Source organism: Arachis stenosperma, chromosome 4 (assembly GCF_014773155.1).
Source record: "Arachis stenosperma cultivar V10309 chromosome 4, arast.V10309.gnm1.PFL2, whole genome shotgun sequence".
In the NCBI taxonomy this organism is placed as follows: Eukaryota; Viridiplantae; Streptophyta; class Magnoliopsida; order Fabales; family Fabaceae; genus Arachis; species Arachis stenosperma.
Window position 1 is genome coordinate 130979386 of NC_080380.1, and position 15470 is coordinate 130994855.

The window sequence follows — 15470 nt, forward strand, 5'->3', positions numbered from 1 at the left end:
TTCACAATTTCGCCGACCAAGTTTTTGGCGCCGTTGCCGGGGATTGTTCATGTTTTGAGCAAGCTTTTGGTAACATCAGAGCCAAGATCCGGCAACAACATCAAATTTTTGGTGTTATTGCCCGGGATTGTTTAGGCTGGACAACTGACGGTTCATCTTGTTGCTTAGATTAGGTATTTTTTTTCGAAATTCTTGAAGGTGAATTCTAGAGTTTCATGATGATTTGTTGAAATCTGGCTGGCTGAGAAGCCATGTCTAATCTGATTGGACCGAGGTTTCAACTTATCACCACAAGAGCTTGTTGATTTCGTATCAATCTTGCTGTTGGAGCAGTGATTTGCTAAGGCTTGGCTGACCTTGGTCATGTCTAGTGTTTTGGACCGAAGCTTTCTTTGAAAGCTTGGCTGGCTGTGAAGCCATGTCTAATTCCTGGACCGGAGTCTTAGACTAGCATTGCACTGATTCCTAGAATTCTCATTAAGAATTTTGATGTTTTCACTTAAATTTTCGAAAATTACAAAAAAAATTACAAAACCATAAAAATCCAAAAATATTTCTTGTTTGAGTCTAGAGTCTCATCTTAAGTTTGGTGTCAAATGCATGTCTTTGTTATATTTTTCGAATCCATGCATATATTTTGTGTTCTAATCTTTGAATTCTATTGACTTGAAGTATTTTTTTTTGTGTCTCATATGCATTCTCATATTGTTAGTGTCAGTAGTACACAAACTGCTAAGTTTGGTGTCTTGCATGCATTGTTATTTGATTCTTGTTGCATTTTGATTATTAAAATCCAAAAATATTTTTAATTTGTGTCTTTTCAAGTCAATGATACAAAGAATTGAAGATTTAGAACATACTGCAGAGGAATTATACAGAAAAAGCTGAGCATTCAAAAATGCCCAGTGAAGAAGGCAGACTGGCGTTTAAACGCCAGCCAGGGTACCTGGTTGGGCGTTTAACGCCCAAAGAGGTAGCATTTTGGGCGTTAAACGCCAGAATGTATACCATTCTGGGCGTTTAACGCCAGGATGGTGCTAGGGAGAAGATTTTGTTTTCAAATCAATTTTTTTCAAATTTTTCAAAATCAAATCTTTTTCAAATCAAATCTTTTCAATCAAATGTTTTCAAAATCAATTTCTTTCCTTTTTAAAAGATACTTACTAACAATTAATGATTTGATTGAACATCTCAAATTTGTTACCTTTTCTGTTGAGAAAGGTTTTTAATGTTTGAATCATATCTTTTCTTGTTAGGCAAGTCATCAATTTTTAAAATCATATCTTTTCAAATTGTTTTTAAAATCATATCTTTTCAAATAGTTTTCAAATCATATCTTCTCAATCACATTTTTTTTCATATCTTCTTAACCACATCTTTTTCAAAATAACTTTCAATCAAATCTTCTTAATTTCTAATTTCAAATTCTTTTTCAAAAATCACTTAATTTCTTTTCCACTTTTATTTTCGAAAATTAATTAATGTTTTTCAAAATAATTTCAAAATTTTTCACTTGATTTTCGAAAATAAACTTCCCTCCTTCCCACATCCTTCTATTTATGGAGTGCCACTCCTTCTCAATGCACAATTCGAACCTTATCTAACTAAAGTTCGAATTTATCTTCTCCTTCTTCTTTCTATTTCTCTTTTCCTCTGACACTTAAAGGAATCTCTATACTGTGACATAGAGGATTCCACATTTTCTTGTTCCCTTCTCTTTCATATGAGCAGGAGCAAGGACAAAGGCATTCTTGTTGAAGCTGATCCTGAACCTGAAAGGACTTTGAAGAGAAAGCTAAGAGAAGCCAAAGCACAACTCTCTTTAGAGGACCTGACCGAATTCTTCAAGGAAGAAAACATGGCAGCAGAAAACAACAACAATGCAAACAATGCAAGGAAGGTGCTGGGTGACTTTACTGCACCTACTCCTGATTTTTATGGGAGAAGCATCTCTATCCCTGCCATTGGAGCAAACAACTTTGAGCTTAAGCCTCAATTAGTTTCTCTAATGCAACAGAATTGCAAGTTCCATGGACTTCCAATGGAAGATCCTCATCAGTTTTTAGCTGAATTCTTGCAAATCTGTGACACAGTCAAGACTAATGGGGTTGACCCTGAAGTCTATAGACTGATGCTATTCCCTTTTGCTGTAAAAGACAGAGCTAGAATATGGTTGGACTCTCAACCTAAAGAAAGCCTGGACTCATGGGAAAAGCTAGTCAATGCCTTCTTGGCAAAATTCTTTCCACCACAAAGATGGAGTAAGCTTAGAGTGGAAGTCCAAACCTTTAGACAAAAGGATGGAGAATCCCTCTATGAAGCTTGGGAAAGATACAAACAATTAATCAGAAAATGTCCTTCTGACATGCTTTCTGAATGGAGCATCATAGGTATTTTCTATGATGGTCTCTCTGAACTATCTAAGATGTCCTTGGATAGCTCTGCAGGAGGATCTCTTCATCTGAAGAAGACGCCTACTGAAGCTCAAGAACTGATTGAAATGGTTGCAAATAACCAATTCATGTACACTTCTGAAAGAAATCCTGTGAACAATGGGACTAGTCAGAAGAAAGGAGTTCTTGATATTGACACTCTGAATGCCATTTTGGCCCAGAATAAAATATTGACTCAACAAGTCAATTTGATTTCTCAAAGTCTGTCTGGAATGCAAGATGCACCAAACAGTACTAAGGAAGCTTCATCTGAGGAAGAAGCTTATGATCCTGAGAACCCTTCCATGGAAGAGGTAAATTACCTAGGAGAACCCTATGGTAACACCTATAATTCTTCATGGAGAAATCACCCAAATCTTTCATGGAAGAATCACGAGAGACCTCAACAAGGTTTCAATAACAATGGTGGAAGAAACAGGTTTAACAATGGCAAGCCTTTTCCATCATCTTCTCAGCAACAGACAGAGCTCTAAGCAGAATAATTCTGACTTAGCAAACATGGTCTCTGATCTGATCAAAACCACTCAAAGTTTCATGACTGAAACTAGATCTTCCATTAGGAATTTGGAAGGACAAGTGGGTCAGCTGAGCAAGAAAATTACTGAACTTCCTCCAAGCACTCTCCCAAGTAACACTGAAGAAAATCCAAAAGGAGAGTGCAAAGCCATAACATGGCCGAATTCTGGAGAGGAAGAAGAGGCAGTGAACGCCACTGAGGAAGGCCTCACTGGACGTCCACTGGCCTCTAATGAGTTCCCCAATGAGGAACCTTGGGAATCTGAGGCTCAGACTGAGACCATAGAGATTCCCTTGGACTTGCTACTGCCTTTCATGAGCTCTGATGAGTATTCTTCCTCTGAAGAGGATGAGTATGTCACTGAAGAGCAAGTTGCTAAATACCTTGGAGCAATCATGAAGCTAAATGACAAGTTATTTGGAAATGAGACTTGGGAAGATGAACCTCCCTTGCTCACCAAAGAACTGGATGACCTGTCTAGGCAGAAACTGCCTCAAAAGAGGCAGGATCCTGGGAAGTTTTCTATACCTTGTACCATAGGCACCATGACCTTCAAGAAGGCCTTGTGTGACTTAGGGTCAAGTGTGAACCTCATGCCCCTCTCTGTAATGGAGAAATTAGGGATCTTTGAGGTGCAAGCTGCAAAAATCTCACTAGAAATGGCAGACAACTCAAGAAAACAAGCCCATGGACTTGTAGAGGATGTTCTGGTTAAGGTTGAAAACCATTACATTCCTACTGATTTCATAGTCCTAGAGACTGGGAAGTGCATGGATGAATCCATCATCCTTGGCAGACCATTCCTAGCCACAGCAAAGGCTGTGATTGATGTTGATAGAGGAGAGTTGATCATTCAAGTGAATGAAGAATCCATGGTGTTTAAGGCCCAAGGATATCCCTCTATCATCATGGAGAAGAAGCATGAAGAGCTTCTCTCAAAACAGAGCCAAGCAGAGCCCCCACAGTCAAACTCTAAGTTTGGTGTTGGGAGGCCACAACCAAAATCTAAGTTTGGTGTTGAAACCCCACATTCAAACTCTAAGTTTGGTGTTGGGAGGTTTCAACAAGGTTCTGAGTGTTTCTGAGGCTCCATGGGAGTCCTCTGTCAAGCTAATGACACTAAAGAAGCGCTTGTTGGGAGGCAACCCAATGTTTTATAATTAATTATTTTCTTTTGTTATTTTATCTTTTTTGTAGGTTGATGATCATAAGAAGTCACAAAAACAATGAAAAAAGCAAAAAAAAAAATGAAAAACAGGAAGAAAAACAGCACACCCTGGAGGAAGATGCTGCTGGCGTTCAAACGCCAGTCAGCCTAGCAGTTGGGCGTTTAACGCCCAGTCTGGCACCTTTCTGGGCGTTTAACGCCAGAAAAGGGCACCAGACTGGCGTTAAACGCCAGTAAAGGGCAACAACCTGGCGTTAAACGCCAGGAATGGGCACCAGCCCGGCGTTTAACGCCAGAAATGGGTCAAAACGTGGATTTTGATGCCATTTGGTGCAAGGATGACTTTTCCTTGACACTACAGGATCTGTGGACCCCACAGGACCCTACCATCACTCTCTCTCTTCTTCCCCCATTCACCAATCACCTCAATACCTCTTCCCCAAAAACCCCTCACCTATCAAATCCCATCTTTCTCTTCACCACTCACATCCATCCTTCATAAAACCCCACCAACCTCACCCTTCAAATTCAAACCACTTTCCCTCCCAAACCCACCCTCAAATGGCCGAACCTTTACCCCCCTCTCTCCTATAAATACCCTTCTTCAACCATTCATTTTCACACAACCTAAAGACCACTTCTTCCCCCTTTGGCCGAACACACTACCCTCCCCCTCTTCCTCATTTCTTCTTCTTCTACTCCTTTCTTTCTTCTTTTGCTCGATGACGAGCAAACATTTTAAGTTTGGTGTGGTAAAAGCGTTGCTTTTTCGTTTTTCCATAACCATTATGGCACCAAAGGCCGGAGAAACCTCTAAAAAGAGGAAAGGGAAAGCAAAAGCTTCCACCTCCGAGTCATGGGAGATGGATAGATTCCTCTCAAAGGTGCATCAAGACCACTTCTATGAAGTTGTGGCCTTGAAGAAGGTGATCCCCGAAGTCCCCTTTTTACTCAAAAAGGGTGAATATCCGGAGATCCGCCATGAGATCCGAAGAAGAGGTTGGGAAGTACTCACCAACCCCATTCAACAAGTCGGAATCTTGATGGTTCAAGAGTTCTATGCCAATGCATGGATCACCAAGAACCATGACCAAAGTGTGAACCCGAATCCAAAGAATTATCTCACTATGGTTCGGGGGAAATACTTGGATTTTAGTCCAGAAAGTGTGAGGGTGGCGTTCAACTTGCCTATGATGCAAGGAGATGAGCATCCTTACACTAGAAGGGTCAACTTTGATCAAAGGTTGGACCAAGTCCTCACAGTCATATGTGAAGAGGGCGCACAATGGAAGCAAGATTCAAGAGGAAAGCCGGTCCAATTGAGAAGGCATGACCTCAAGCCCGTGGCTAGAGGATGGTTAGAGTTCATACAACGCTCAATCATTCCCACTAGCAACCGGTCCGAAATTACCATAGACCGGGCCATCATGATCCATAGTATCATGATTGGAGAGGAAATAGAGGTTCATGAGGTTATAGCTCAAGAACTCTATAAAGTGGCAGACAAGACCTCCACTGTGGCAAGGTTAGCCTTTCCTCACCTCATTTGTCACCTCTGTTATTCAGTTGGAGTTGACATAGAGGGTGACATCTCCATTGATGAGGACAAGCCCATCACCAAGAAAAGGATGGAGTATACAAGGGACCCTACTCATCATGAGATCCCTGAGATTCCTCAAGGAATGAGTTTTCCTCCACAAAACTATTGGGAGCAACTGAATACCTCCCTAGGAGAGTTGAGTTCCAACATGGGACAACTAAGGGTGGAGCACCAAGAACACTCCATCATCCTTCATGAGATTAGAGAAGATCAAAGAATCATGAGGGAGGAGCAACAAAGGCAAGGAAGAGACATTGAGGAGCTCAAGCACTCCATAGGACCTTCAAAAGCAAGGAAGAGCCGCCATCACTGAGGTGGACCCATTCCTTGATTTCCTTGTTATTTATTCTTCTGTTTTTCGAATTTTATGCTTTATGTTATCCATGTTTGTGTCTTATGATCATTAGTGTCTTAGTGTCTATGCCTTAAAGTTATGAATGTCCTATGAATCCATCACCTTTCTTGAATAAAAATGTGCTTAATTGAAAAAGGAAGAATTGCATGAATTTTGAATTTTATAATAGTTTAATTATTTTGATGTGGTGGCAATATTTTTGTTCTCTGAATGTATGTGTAAACAGTGCATATGTATCTTGAATTTGTGGTTCATGAATGTTGGCTCTTGAAAGAATGATGAAAAAGGAGACATGTTACTGAGGATCTGAAAAATCAATAAAATGATTCTTGAAGCAAGAAAAAGCTATTCAAAAAAAAAAAAAAAAGAGAAAAAAACCGAAAAAAAAAAATCGAAAAAAAAGAAAGAAAAGAAAGAAAAAGAAAAGAAATAAAGTTGTGATCCAAGGCAAATAAGAGTGTGCTTAAGAACCCTGGACACCTCTAATTGGGGACTTTAGCAAAGCTGAGTCACAATCTGAAAAGGTTCACCCAATTATGTGTCTGTGGCATGTATGTATCCGGTGGTAATACTGGAAGACAGAGTGCTTTGGGCCACAGCCAAGACTCAATAAATAGCTATGTTCAAGAATCATCATACTTTACTAGGAGAATCATTAACACTATCTGGACTCTGAGTTCCTAAAGAAGCCAACCATTCTGAATTTCAAGGGATAGATTGAGATGCCAAAACTGTTCAGAGACAGAAGGTTAAAAGCCCCGCTCATCTAATTAATACTGATCTTCACAGATGTTTTTGGAATTCATTGCATATTCTCTTCTTTTGATCTTATTTGATTTTCAGTTGCTTGAGGACAAGCAACAATTTAAGTTTGGTGTTGTGATGAGCGGATAATTTGTATACTTTTTGGCATTGTTTTTAGTATGTTTTTGATATCTTTTAGTTAGATTTTAGTACATTTTTATTAGTTTTTATTTAAAATTCACTTTTCTGGACTTTACTATGAGTTTGTGTGTTTTTCTGTGATTTCAGGTATTTTCTGGCTGAAATTGAGGGACCTGAGCAAAAATCTTATTCAGAGACCAAAAAGGACTGCAGATGCTGTTGGATTCTGACCTCCCTGCACTCGAAGTGGATTTTCTGGAGCTACAGAAGCCCAATTGGCGCGCTCTCAACGGCGTTGGAAAGTAGACATCCAGGGCTTTCCAGCAATATATAATAGTCCATACTTTGTCCAAGATTTGATGGCCCAAACCCGCGAAGCAATCCGGCCTTAGGAATTCCAGCGTTAAACGCCGGAACAGGAATAAAAGTTGGAGTTAAACGCCCAAACTGGCATGGGAGCTGGCGTTTAACTCCAGAAAAGGTCTCTACACGAATTTCCTTGATTGCTCAGCCCAAGCACACACCAAGTGGGCCCGGAAGTGGATTTTTATGTCATTTACTCATTTCTGTACACCTTAGGTTACTAGTTTACTATTAATAGGACCTTTTACTATTGTATTAGTAGACTTTGGTAGCTATCTTCACTTTTATGCTATCTTAGATCTTTGGGAGGCTGGCCATTCGGCCATGCCTGGACCTTATGCTTATGTATTTTCAACGGTGGAGTTTCTACACACCATAGATTAAGGGTGTGAAGCTCTGCTGTACCTCGAGTATTAATGCAATTACTATTGTTCTTCTATTCAACTCCGCTTGTTCTTTATCTAAGATATCACTCGTTCTTCAACCTATGAACAAGGTGACTGACAACCATTCTTGTTCTACAAGCATTCGAGGCTTTAGTGAATATCTCTTGGATTCTTTAACCGGAATCTTCGTGGTATAGGCAGGACCTGATGGCGGCATTCAAGAGAATCCGGAAGGTCTAAACCTTGTCTGTGGTATTCTGAGTAGGATTCAATGATTGAATGACTGTGACGTGCTTCAAACCCTGAGGGCGGGGCGTTAGTGACAGACGCAAAAGAATTACTGGATTCTATTCCGGCCTGATTGAGAACCGACAGATGAATTCCGCTATGACCGTGACAGGGGCATATGCAATCGCTTTCACTGAGAGAATGGGAGGTAGCTGCTGACAACAGTGAGACCCTATACGAGCTTGCCATGGAAAGGAGTAAGAAAGGATTGGATGAAGGCTGTAGGAAAGCAGAGAGACGGAAGGGAAGGCATCTTCATACACTTGTCTGAAGCTCATACACCAATGATATACATAAGTATCACTATCTTTATCTTCTATGTTATTTTCGTTCATCACCATATATATCTGAGTTTGCCTGACTAAGATTTACAAGATGACCATAGCTTGCTTCAATACTAACAATCTCCGTGGGATCGACCCTTACTCACGTAAGGTTTTATTACTTGGACGACCCAGTGCACTTGCTGGTTAGTTGTGCGAAGTTGTGTAATGCCATGGTATTGAGCGCACCAAGTTCTTGGAGCCATTACCGGGGATTATTTGAGTTGTGAAAAAGTATTGTTCACAATTTCGCCGACCAACTACGTTTTTTTGCTACGCTTCAAAAGCGTGGCAAAAAGGGTCAATGGCCACGCTTTTATGAGAGTGGCAATTGATACGAGATTTGGCCACATTTTTTTTGCCAAGCTTTAAAAGTGTAACCGTAGAGAGAAACTGGCACACTTTTAAAGCGTGGCAACAAGGTTTTATTATTGTGGTGTTTATAAAGCGTAGCCGTTTCTACAAGCCTTTTGGCACGCTTCAAAAGCATGGCCAAAAGGTTCCCAAAAAAAAATTTAAAAAGCTCGTACACCTTTCTGAGTTATAATTCTTCATTCAAAGAAAGACCCGTAAGCCTTGCCCTAACTCCTCCTTCAAAAGCCCCAACGCGACGACAACACTCCATTATGCCTTGCCGTAACCTTAACCTTTCTTCATTGTGCCTCGCCCTCACCGCGATGACGACACTCCGACGACACTCCTTGAAGAACGGTGCTGTGCTCGCAATGCCTCCGCCGGCAATCCCTCTTCTGGCACCCCTAACCCTCATTTTGCGGTGACTCTCTCTGGTGGTGACTCCTTCTGCTCACTTGCCGTCGCAAACCTGCTATCGATGCTCCCTCTACCGCCGCTCCCTTCCGTCGCTGCAAACCCCTAACCACTTTCCATTTTTCGCTGTGCTATCGAGCCAGTAGGTAGCAGCGTCTTCATCCCCTATGCCATCGCGTTGAGCTCCTTCGCCGTCCATCGTCGAGCCCTGTCCAGCCATCGTCGTCCAGCACCTCTCCCTTTCTGGTAGCCACTGCGTCTTCCTCCACTCCTCTCTACACTCTGCCACTCTCTGTCTGCATCATCAAGAATGGAGCCTCTGACTCAAGTTGGTTCTTGATTTTTCTGTCTGATTTTTCACTGCTTCTATTTGTTTTTCTATTCTGTTCTTGAGTTAATTCTGGTCTGTTCCTAAGTATTTTAGTTCTTGATTTAGTTATGATTTTAAATTTGTTCTTGATTCTTGGTTGTCATATTTTCTACAGTTCTCTAGTATTCTCTTAGTTGCTATTCTTGATTCTTGATTTTTGTTATGATTTTTTAATGCTTCTATTTTTTCCTATTTTGTACTTGAGTTGATTATGTTCTTTTATTTTTGGTTCTTAATTTTTCATTGCATCTATTATGATTCACCATAGCACGCTATTTGATGTTATTTCATATACGAGTGTTCCATTTATATCATAATTAGTAATACAACTCTAAATCTTTGAAGTTTGGCTAATTATAATCCATATAGCATGCTACAAATCAATTTTATAAAACTCAGAAGAAAATTGAAAAGCTGCATGCATGTTGAAAGTTAAAACCAAATTAATACTACTGTTTTAACTCTTTCTTAGCAGTCAATATCAGAAATAGGCATTTGGTTTAAATATGCATGTAATATTACAAAAAATTTGATCCTTGTTACTTATCTAGCTTAAATATGTATTATTTTTACCTTCTTGACCAAACAGATTTTCATCTCTCTTAATGACTTTTAATTTATTACTGTAAAATTAATGAGCAAACCAGAGAGTTTTAAGGAACTAAGACAGCAATAAAAGAAGGAAATACTTGCTATTTAATTCTTTGTTGATTGTCATTATCAATCTTATATTTGGTTTAATATTTCTTCAATGGCATAGAACTAATGTTATTTTTTGTGCCTTAAAATACTAGTGAAGTGACTATCATAGTACTAAATATGTTTCAGGGATTTAACCAATTTTAAGGGCTAGGTTCTTGTCCCGGTCTATGTTTCACTTATTTTTATTTTTATTTTTATTTTATTTCATGACTTCATAATAATAATAATAATAATAATAATAATAATAATAATAATAATAATAATAATAATATATTTTTGAACTTTGTATTTCTTCTCACTCATCATCTTATGTAGTTACTGTCTTTGTTTTCCTGTTTCTGTGTTTCCACTCACTCACTTCACTTTCACACACACTCTCCTCTCTGCTGCTTCTGTCGTCACTCTTTAATTTCGCTCCATGAAATCGTTGCAACACTAAGCTTGTTCTTCTTCATACAGTCACTCAAACCCTGTTTTGTGACCCTTTTCAGGTTTGATCCTCAATCTTTATTTTATTTTGTTTTTAGTATCTCGGGTGTGTGTTAATTCACCAAAGTTTGTAAATTTCTCTGTGATTTTCTGAGCTATTATGTTTTCTCTGAGTGGCATTTTCTGCAGTTTGCTTTAATTTTGGAACTAAGGTTTGTCAATTATTCCATGACACTAACTTGAAGTAATTAACTAGCCCTTTAAATTATTATTATTATTTTGAAAAAAAATCTTTTTTTTGGGTGAGCTTGATTTATGTTGTTTGTGGTGTTTGGCTTGAAATTTTGCTTGGTGTTTAAGGTTTTATAATGGGTTGGTGTGTGAGTGGACATGTTGCAGTTCATCCTGATCTTTTATCTTTAATGTGAAGCCTTTTAGTTGTTTTCTATAAAGTTTGGTAAGCTGTGTGAAACCAGCTTCTCTTTTTGTCTTTGCTGTTTTTGTTGATTGGAACTATTATAGAATTTTTTCGCCTTTATTTCGTAGGGTTATTGTCCCGGTCTATGGCCAATAAGTCAATAACCCTATTGTAGAATTAAAAGTAGAAAGTGGAATTAAAATTCAACAAAATAATATTGGTTAGTCTTCCCTCATTCTCAATCAAATTGGTCATTAATTCATTATTTTGCACTCATAGAATTTCAGCATCTTGCCTATATTAGTCAGCCAAAATGTTGTATAGACATCTACCCTATTATATATCGGCATTATAACTGCTATTTGTTATTTTCAAACTCAATGTTGTTTTCACTGCTCTGATCACTATTATTCCTTGAAGCAAAAGAGCAACCTTTGATCTTCTTGTGACTTGCTCTATGACCCCCAAGAGCTTGGTTGTACACTTAAACTTTCCTCTCTTGTGATTATGAGAAAAACTGCTCTTGTGATTTTCATTTTTGTAGAATTTAGTGATTGTCATTGTCATTATCTTGTTTTATGTACATGACAATTGTAAGCGGTTTCCTTTACAGAACTCAACATTGATGATTAAGTTTTTGACGGTTTAGAATTTCACTAATGAAATCTCGTTGTAAAGTATAGTTTCTAAACCAACAATAACCCTTTCATACAAAAAGTTGTTTGTCACAAGTACAAACCCCTAAATTTATAAACTGAAGTATTGGACCTCGGGTCGTTCTCCCTAGGAATTACAATAAAGTGTCTTGTTATTGGTTATGAGTTATTTTGGGGTTTTGGATAAGGAGCATGAAAAGTAAATGGCAATGAAAATAAACTAACAACTAACAAAGCTCTTGGCAAGATATGAGAACTAGAAATCCTATCCTAGTTACCTTTCTCAATTGTGATGAGAATTGTTCATTGCTCCCACTTAGTTAACCTCTAACCATGGAGGGAAGTCAAGTGAATGAATCAAATGGATTCCTCAAGTCCTAATCAACTCCTAAGGGAATGACTAGCTTTAGAGACATTCAAATCAATTAGCAACTTCTAATTATCAATCAACAAAGGAATTAGATAACTCAAGAGTCACTAATTACTCTACCTAGGCCAAGAAGAACAAAACCTACACTAGAACTCAACCAAGCATTTCATCAAACACTTGGAAGGCACAAAAGGAAAGCATAGTAAATCAACAACAAGAATGAAATCTAACAACAATTATTGCCAAGATTTTAACAACAACAATCAAGGAGATCACAACTATCATGAATTACCTCAAATTGCATTATTGAAAGAAAACAAAGGAACAACAATCTATCCAAAACAAAATGAAGAATTACAATTATTAAAGTACATAACTAGAAAGAGGAGGAGAGGAAGATTAGAACTTGATGAAGGAAAAGTGAATTGAAGCATGAATTAAACCTAGATCTAAGAGGAGAGATTAACCTAATCCTAATCCTAGAGAGAAGTGAGAGCTTCTCTCTCTAAACTACTCTAAACTAAAGCTATGACTAATGGTAACTAACTTCTCCTCCTTCCCTCCTTCAATCCTTGATCCTTTTATTCCTTTCTATCAGTGATTGGCGCCAAAGTGGGTCCAGAAACCCTCTCAAATCGCCAGGCACGTGTTGCTTTAATGAAGTCATGTGCGATCATCGACGCGTGCGCACACGGTACGCGTGCGCGTCCCTGGCCGATTCTGCAATGTGCGCGCGAGCGCCTTCTGCGCGTGCGCGTGCTTGGTCAAGATCAATTCTTTGGTTTTTTGTGCTTCTCTCCACTTGCATGCTTTCTTCCTTGCTCCCTTGATCCATGTCTAGCCTATTTCAACCTGAGATTACTAGCAAACACATCAAGGCATCTTATGGAATCAAAGAGGAATTAAAATTATCAAATTAAAGGCTTAAAAAGTATGTTTTTACACTTAAACACAATTACGGGAGAGATAACAAAACCATGCCAATTCATAGGCTAAATGCGAGAAAAGGTCATCAAAATACTCTAAATTCAGTACAAGATAAACCTTAAAAATGGGGTTTATCAATCTCCCCACACTTAAACCTTAGCATGTCCTCATGCTAAAATAAGAAGGAACTAAGGGGTATGACATTTATTGAATGCAACTAAACTATATGATTCCTATCTAAATGCAACTACCTAAAGTGAGTGCAAATGCTTAGTTCAAACAAATCAATTCCCAAGAGACATGTATAAGCACAATAGCTAGGGCAATAGGAGTTAATTCCAAACCACAATTGTATTGAATTATCAAAAGAAATTCAAGTTTGCAAGAATATAGATAATATGGGTGAACACATGTGATTGAACTTTTGAACCCTCACCGGATGTGTATCCGCTCTATTCACTCAAGTGTTTTAAGGGTTAATTCACTCAATTCTCCTCTAATCATGCTTTCCAAAATTTGATCTTCTTCTAACAATCAATATTTATTCAATGCATGCATACATTCATCATGAGGTCTTTCTTTAGGTTGTAATGGGGCTAGGGTTAAGGTAGGATGCATATATGGTTAAGTGAGCTTGAAATTTGGATCTTTGATAAGCTTAAACTTCCCACCTAACCTATGACATTCTATACAATTTCAAAGCTAATCTAACTACCCATTTCTCTCTTTTTCACATACTCATGCATTTTCTTTTTCATTTCACAACACTTATGCATTGTTCTTATTGAGCTTCACTTTGGGGCATTTTGTCCCCTTTTATTATTTTTCTTTCTTTTTTTTTCTTTTTTCTATTTTTTTTCTTTTCCATATTATTTTTCTTTTTCTTTTTCTTTTTTTTTTCATTTCCCCCTTTTTTATATACAAGAATCTCAATGCATAAGGTTTACATTCGATCAGTACATGAGTATGTACCCAATTCCCAATATTTTTAATAACACTACAAAACTACCCCTTTTATTTATCCAATGTCCCAAGATTCCCACACTTGAATGATACTCACACATGCTAGCCTAAGCTAATCAAAGATCCAAATAAGGACAATGATTGTTTTTCGCTTTAAGGCTTGTAATGTGCTAAATTAAGAACAAAGTGGGTTAAGCGTAGGCTCAAAGTTGGCTAACAATGGAGGATAAAAGGTAAGGCTATTTGGGTAAGTGAGCTAATGAAATGATGGCCTCAATCATACAAATGCATAAATACAAGAAATAAATGGACATATAGAATCAAGCAAATCAAGGATCACAATCATAGAAAGAGAACAATTTCACACAAGAATGGAAAATAAGTGGTTATAAAATGTAACCACATCAATAGGCTCAAGTCTTACAAGCTTGTGTTCTTAATTCAATACATGCTTCACAAAGTATGAATTCAAGCAAGTTTCACAAAAAGTTTTCTTCAATCAATTGGGTTAGTGCCCTATAATTAAATTTCTTGAAAAATCTCAATATTTGACTAAGCATTATTGTGATTGAAAAATTCAAAAATTTCCTTAGTTTCCCTTTTCTTTTCTGCTTAAAACCAATTTCTTATGCAAAAGGGGTGACTAAGTTTTTGCAATTCAAAGTATGTTTTCTAATCACAACCACAAACTAAAAAGAAAGATATGCAAAAATGTATAAAGAAAAGTCCAACTAAAAGCAAGGTTCAGAAAACCGGACCGGTCATCAAACCGTTCTAGTCACTGGTTCACTGGTTTACTGGTCTAACCGGTGGTTCAACCGGAAAACCCGTTTTAGAATAGAATAATAAATAAATTATAAATACACATCCTAAAATATAATTATAGTCTAATATAAATCTTAAAATATCTTCGAAATTTAAAACACTACATAAAATATCATCAACCAAATACATATATATGATCTTATCAAAATCCAAACTCAAAAGTTAAATAGTAATAAAAGCATATCTAAATATTAAATCCCAACATCATGGTTTATCAATCATCAAAATCCGCAAGAACTTGTTGCAAATCTGCTTCGGTGGGATGATCTTCACTTTCATTCCCACCTTTGATATAAAGACCACTACTACTACTGCTACTTTGATATAAATCAGCATCAATTTCACCTAATAAAATAGACATGTTATCATTATATTATAAGCTAACAACATTCTAAAAAATCAATTTCAGCCGATTGCTACATGCCAATTAGGGAGTTAACAACAACAAAATATAGAATAAGAATGCTTATACAGATGAAGATCCAAGGGGAAAAAATGACATGTTCTACTGAACAAAAAACGAGACAGTGGGATGCGGGTATACCTGTACCAGAATAAAAGGTAAAGATACACCACTGGGAGGGTTTTCTGAGCTATATAATTGCTCATTTCTTTTCATAAGGTTCTGAATACCTACAAACTTGATTAAACAATACAGGTAGTTAGCACACAGAAACTAAACATAACAGAAATTAAACCATTTG

General features: G+C 37.7%; 1 non-coding gene across 1 annotated transcript; it reads right to left on the bottom strand.

The window, feature by feature from the left end:
• Positions 1 to 2263: 2263 nt before the first annotated feature.
• Positions 2264 to 2371, bottom strand: LOC130978630 (small nucleolar RNA R71). The gene has a single exon (XR_009086252.1). It is a non-coding gene; the product is annotated as a small nucleolar RNA R71 (small nucleolar RNA).
• Positions 2372 to 15470: the final 13099 nt, after the last annotated feature.